This window comes from Podarcis filfolensis, assembly GCF_964270895.1.
Source record: "Podarcis filfolensis genome assembly, chromosome: Z".
Taxonomy (NCBI): domain Eukaryota; kingdom Metazoa; phylum Chordata; class Lepidosauria; order Squamata; family Lacertidae; genus Podarcis; species Podarcis filfolensis.
Window position 1 is genome coordinate 16,040,514 of NC_139617.1, and position 6,986 is coordinate 16,047,499.

The following is a 6,986-nucleotide window of genomic DNA, read 5'->3' on the forward strand; positions in this document are numbered from 1 at the left end:
AGGTGCTCGACCTGAGTTCCTGTGAGTTCCCCCAGTAAAAAACCCCTGATTGTATGTGGTGGCTGGTTGGACAGTGATAACCAGAGCAACCATCGCAGCAGCAGCAGCAGCAGCAGCAGCAGCAGCAAGTAGGCAGGTAAGCAGGCATTGAGATGACACTTGGCAGTTCTGCATGTGGAAAGAGGCTAATGGCAGTGCCGAGTGAGTCAAAGGGGCTCTTATCCATCTCTCTCAAGGTCCAATAGCAGTGCATCCTATTTTGCCACTTGAGGCAAAATGGGAAATGCAACCCTGCCCTTCTGTTGCCACCACCACCACACCTGCTCCTGCCACCTGCAACACTAGTTCTGTGACTGCCACCACCTGCACTGCCTGCCCTGCAGTGGCAATATCCACAAGATCTCCCTTTGTTGTTGTTTAGTCATTTTGTCGTGTCCCACTCTTTGTGACCCCATGGACCAGAGCACTCCAGGCACTCCTGTCTTCCACTGCCTCCCGCAGTTTGGTCAAACTCATGCTGGTAGCTTCGAGAACACTGTCCAACCATCTCGTCCTCTGCCGCTCCCTTCTCCTTGTGCCCGCCATCTTTCCCAACATCAGGGTATTTTCCAGGGAGTCTGCTCACTCATGAGGTGGCCAAAGTATTGGAGCCTCAGCTTCAGGATCTGTCCTTCCAGTGAGCACTCAGGGCTGATTTCCTTAAGAATGGATAGGTTTGATCTTGCAGTCCATGGGACTCTCAAGAGTATCCTCCAGCACCATAATTCAAAAGCATCAATTCTTCGGCGATCAGCCTTCTTTATGGTCCAGCTCTCACTTCCATAGATCTCCCATTATTTGGGATTAAATCATGGCAGAAGTCACTGAGATCTTGCCTGAAATTGGTGCTGCTTTTCCACCGCTGGTGGAGGTGGGGGGGGGCAAGCGGGGGAAAGAGGTGTCCACAGAAGTGTCACCTCAAGGGCTTTCACACTTGAGGTGGTGGCCTCCAGTGGCTACGGTGGGCCTGCTAAGATCCATGACCTAAGGGGTTCATATTAGTTAATGTGTGAGCTGGCCTTGCACAAAACCTTCTCCAGGCAAAATACAAGGTTCTGCTATGGCCACGTTCAAGACACCCGTTGCTCAATCAGCTCATAGTTCTTTTTAATTTTTGAAAAGTTAAGGGGGCGATTCACTTAAATTTGTGAGTCAGACTTTACATATATCATGGTTTGCTGAACTGGTAATGAATGGATCTATGAGTAATTGATGTTTGAGTTAACAATTATGCCACGCAGGATGCCTTGAATATTTGATAACCATTCATTGGAAGATGATTCTAGGCTTTTGATGTCTCTCTCTTTCTTTTCTTTTCTTTTTAACTGTGGCCACCCTGTGTGCTGAGACTCCTATGGGCATACTCAAGATCACGTAATGTAGTTGATCTAATGCAGATGTTAGAAGCTACTTTTCATGCAATAGTAGTTCGAGACCCAAGTTCATACAAACAGTGGATTTCTAGGGCTGAAGAATTTTAAACGATGTTGGACAGGATGGGGTGGGGAAGAGAAGGAACACATGTTTGAGTGTTCATATACATATATGGGGAGTTATAAATTGAGTGTTTAATGTGCTTAACAGCCAGGCATTGTGCACATCCACCAAGCCTCATGGAGAATGCGTATAAATTCTGTCAATGAGGAGGGAACTGTGCATATGTCTCCGTCAATATACATAATCTCCAACAGGCCTTGGTTAATGTAGATATCTCCAGAGCATTGTATACATTCTTCAGCCATTCTGCATAATCTCAATAAGACTTTGGGGAATGTGCAACATGAAATTATTTTTGTGTAGTGTTTTATTGATTTGCAAATCTGCACTGGCTCATCAGTACCACTAAGAAAGAAAGAAAGAAAGAAAGAAAGAAAGAAAGAAAGAAAGAAAGAAAGAAAATATTGATATCACATTGTGTATACAGTGGTACCTCGGGTTACATCTGCTTCAGGTTACATATGCTTCAGGTTACAGACTCCGCTAACCCAGAAATAGTGCTTCAGGTTAAGAACTTTGTTTCAGGATGAGAACAGAAATTGTGCTCCGGTGGCGCGGCAGCAGCAGCAGGAGGCCCCATTAGCTAAAGTGGTGCTTCAAGTTAAGAACAGTTTTAGGTTAAGTACAGACCTCCAGAACGAATTAAGTACTTAACCCGAGGTACCACTGTAGTTAACTTAAGCTTGGTTTCTTGTGACCTGAGTGATTATGGACAAATTGGGTATTATCACAGCAAAAAATATGCATTTAAATATACGCTTTAAGAGAATATGCACATTTGAAATACAGCTTCAAGAGAATATATATATATATATATATATATATATATATATATATATGGAACGGAATGTGATTATGGATAAAAACATGTGAAAGTGACACAGTCTAGAAACAGGCAGATCCATGAATCCACCCCAGTTCATAAGAACTGTGTATGCACAAAGTTTGGAAATGAAAAAATAGAACAATAAAGAATTACTAAAATATCAATTCCACTTCAGAATATGGAATGCCAAAATCCAGGTCAAAATTCTGATGTGGAGAATTGTGGAAGCACCCTTAACCATATGACTGACCATCGCTAAGACTTTATTGGCTGATGTAAATTTTTTTCCTTCACTTGTGTCCTTTGCGAGAAGATAGCCAAGTTTTTAGTACAGTGGCTTGACTGGCTGTTGCCTTGGTAACACAGCACCAGCAAAATATGTCCCCTGTCCACAGAGAGAAAATGTGGAACAGATATAGATACAGATATAGATATAGATATAGATATAGAAACAAATTAGTCCTTAAAGGTATCCTCAACTTGAAACCCATCAGGTTGCCTTTTAATAGCTGGGCTTGAGGAACAATAGAATGTGAGACATGTTTTACATATGCTGCTTTATAAGGATATTCTTGAAGGTTTGATACAGAAACTTTGGTTCAATAGTAAACATTATTTGCTATGTGCTCTTGTTTCTCATTTTAGAACAAAACACTTCACCATTGGCTGTTGCTGTTTCTGGATGCTATTGACCTACTCCATCCTTCCATTTCCTTATACATTTCCATTTTTGCTAGGTAGAAGGCCAGATTTTAATGCCTCTTTTAGTCTGTGGCTATTTTACCAAAGGGATTCAACTGCGTAATTAAAGTAGATTGGTCACTCTTGTGCAACTACAAGGGGAGGCAATCAGGAATGGGACCACAACGACACATGGGCAGTGAGGCTTAACTCTTCCCCATCAGTGCCACAGTCCCAATGTCCATTTATGAACTTAGTTTAGGAATTTTTAAGAACATAATGAGAGCCCCCTGGGTCATGCCACTGGCCCATCTAGTCCAGCACTTTCCCCCCACAGTGATTAACCAGACGCCCATGGGAAACTTGCAGACAGAATCTGGGAGCAGCATTACTCTCCCTATTTATGTTCCTAGCAACTGGTATTCAGAGGCATTCTGCCTCTGCCTGGCAGAACATAGCTATCATGGCTAGCAGCCACTTATAGCCTCATCCTCCATGAAGGATTCCAAGTTGGCAGCCATCACTACCTCTTAGGGGACCAAATTCCATATTTTATGTGTTGTGTGAAGAAGTACTTTCTTTTGCCTTTCTTGAATCTGCCAAAATTTAAAGGTCCGTATAGTAAAAGCTATGGTTTTCCCAGTAGTGATATATGGAAGTGAGAGCTGGACCATAAAGAAGGCTGATCGCCGAAGAATTGATGCTTTTGAATTATGGTGCTGGAGGAGACTCTTGAGAGTCCCATGGACTGCAAGAAGATCAAACCTCTCCATTCTTAAGGATATCAGCCCTGAGTGCTCACTGGAAGGACAGATCGTGAAGCTGAGGCTCCAATACTTTGGCCACCTCATGAGAAGAGAAGACTCCCTGGAAAAGACCCTGATGTTTTGAAAGATGGGGGGCACAAGGAGAAGGGGATGACAGAGGACGAGATGGTTGGATAGTGTTCTCGAAGCTACCAGCATGAGTTTGACCAAACTGCGGGAGGCAGTGGAAGACAGGAGTGCCTGGCGTGCTCTGGTCCAATGGGGTCACAAAGAGTCGGACACAACTAAATGGCTAAACAACAACAACAGATGGCCTTGAGTTCTTGTATTATGAGAGAGGGACAGTTAGCTCAGTTGGTTTGAGTGTAGCTAATGCCAAGGATGAAGAATTGATCCCTATATGGGTCACCTTCATATTCATACGTTGCAGGAGGTTGGACTAGAAGACCCTTGGGGTTCCTTCCAATGCTACAATTCTATGATTCCAGGGAGGAATTTTCTCCTCTTTTCAGTTTCTTCAGACCATTCTGAATTGTGTGTGCCTCTGTCTGTTCTCACTCATCTTTTCTCTAAACTGAAATGCCCCAAATATTTTTCTAGATAACTTTTGCTCTAGAAAACTTTTATCAGGATCAAGTGGAGGTGGAAGAAAAGGTTAAGCTTGCTTTTAACATGCTATGGTCCAATCCACTTTGCAGCTGCTGTTTTAATTTAAATACACATTGCATGCAACCACACATTTAACTCTAGTTTGGCCCTGACACTCCTAGCTAAGATACAGGGGAAGCGCTTGAATGCTTCCCTGATTTTTAATATTTTTTAAAAAACTGAAAAGCAGCCAGGGAAGGCTGCCAGTTTCTGCACAGGAACAGCTGTGGGAAGGGGTTTCCAAACCATTTCCGTCTTACTGTTGTCTGCTCAAAAGCAGCCACCTACATAGCTTTGACACTTATGGGGGCAGAGGGAGAGCAGATATGGGTCAGTAGTGCTGCAATCAGGCAACTTTAAACTCTTGCAGCACAATCTAAACTCAAGAGCCAGGAGGAAGAGGTAGCTTTGGTGGCTCTTTTTTTTTTAATGTTCACATCCACCTTTAATTGACAATAAGGACATGAACTGTGGAGGAAGAGTAACAGTGGAACAAAAATATGTTTCTACTGGTCTTTTAACTCCTTCAGTCTTCTGATGACAGATTTCACCATCACCGCTGAAGTCGTGTTGTATGTCGAGGCACCACCAGCTACTGTTTTCATACAAGAGCCACAGTGCCAGATACCCACAGCTTTCCTTTTGGTCTTGCCACAGAAGGAGCAAGTATATTTACCATGCTGGCTAATTTTAATCTTCTTCACCATTTTTCTCAGGGAAGCTCCCTATAGGGTACCACATTTACCCACAATCTCAATCTTCTTGGTTCGTTCGGCCATCTTGTTACTGCCGCAGGGAGAGAGCACTTCGGTGGCTCTTGAGTTTTCCTGGTAGAGCCAGGGCTCAGATGGGGGTAAAGGTAAAGGGACCCCTGACCATTAGGTCCAGTTGTGGCCGACTCTGGGGCTGCAGTGCTCATCTCGCTTTATTGGCCAAGGGAGCCAGCGTACAGCTTCCAGGTCATGTGGCCAGCATGACTAATCCACTTCTGGCGAACCAGAGCAGCGCACGGAAACGCTGTTTACCTTCCCGCTGGAGTGGTACCTATTTATCTACTTGCACTTTGACGTGCTTTTGAATTGCTAGGTTGGCAGGAGCAGGGACCGAGCAACGGGAGCTCACCCCGTCACGGGGATTCAAACCGCCAACCTTCTGATCAGCAAGTCCTAGGCTCTGTGGTTTAATCCACAGTGCCACCCGCGTCCACGGATGTCTGTAGCCCAGCTTAATGGGTCAATTGTCTTGATTTGGTATACAGCAGATTCCTAAGTTAACTGCTGTGTATCATCTGACTTAGTCCTTAATTTGCTACCATTATATTTATTCAAAAATATTTATATACCCTTTTTAGATGTTTTTCTTTTTTCAATGCATACACAATAATAATAAACCTAGCATTAACACTGTTAACGTCATTTTACGGTACATAATCTTAGGGCACTAATGGTCAGTGTAGACTCTCCGCAGACGTGTTTGTGAAAGTGGTGGGAGAAATTTGCTATCGACTAAAGGGGACCAGGTTTCATCAAAGGTGTCTTTCTTTTTAACACCTTTTGCTACGCTTCTAAGCCCAGTTAGTCGCTCGAAAATAGTCATGCCCCAGATATTGTTGAACCATACCTCAAGGAGTAGCTCAGCCTGGGATTTCCAAAAATACTCTATCACTAAACGTGCAGCCATCAGTTAAAAAAAAACTATTATGCAACATCAAATTATAAAGTAGAAGAAAGACAATAAATCAGTACAATGCCATAAAACAGTACCACATGTACAATCCAATCTGACAGTTCTGTGTATAGTCAACATTGATCTGAATCGGCATTACTAATGCATGGGTAGTTTAAAGAGAGGATTCAGGGTTATGCTCCCATTACTACTCATGAAAGCATTGGAAGGGGGAAAGCTCAGTGGCAGAGCACTTGTTTTGCACACAGGAGGTCCCAGGTTCAACCCCAGACATCTCCAGGTAGGGCTGATAATGTTCCCTGCCTGAAACCCTGGAGAGCTGCTGCCAGGCAGTGTAGACATTACTGAGCTGGATGGACCAGCTGACTTATATGGCAGCTTCCTAGCTTTCCACATGCACAGAAAATGTGCCTTTCACACACCTGTCTTTCCTCTGCTTTGCCAACTGGGGTTGGGTAAGAGCAATGTTATTTCTCAGGGCTGCGATTTGATCTCTGCTTTTCCATATATTCAGTTTGCAGTGCAATCCTCATCGTGCCTGCTCAGAAGTCAAGTCCTGTTGCATTCAATAAGGTTTACTCCCAGGTAAATAGTGCTGGATTTCAGCCACAGCCAGATAATTACAGAGTGAAATTCAGCTACATCAGAAACCAGCAGGTGGCAAATGTAGCGTATTCCATATTTTAGCTGGTATTTCTGAGCCCCATTTATTTCATTTCTCTTTTTTAAAAGAATTGTTTACCGAGTGAAGTCTGTCATTCTCATTTAGTTCCAGTCTAAAGTGGGGGTGGATTCATCAAAACTGAGGGGGAAAACATTTTGGTGAATGGAACCAGGTGTTG

General features: G+C 43.5%; 1 pseudogene across 1 annotated transcript; it reads right to left on the reverse strand.

The window, feature by feature from the left end:
- Positions 1-4,876: 4,876 nt before the first annotated feature.
- LOC310753950 (large ribosomal subunit protein eL43-like) lies at positions 4,877-5,245 on the reverse strand (annotated as a pseudogene). Its single transcript has one exon. The product of its transcript is annotated as a large ribosomal subunit protein eL43-like (transcript).
- Between the last annotated feature and the right edge of the window lie 1,741 nt (positions 5,246-6,986).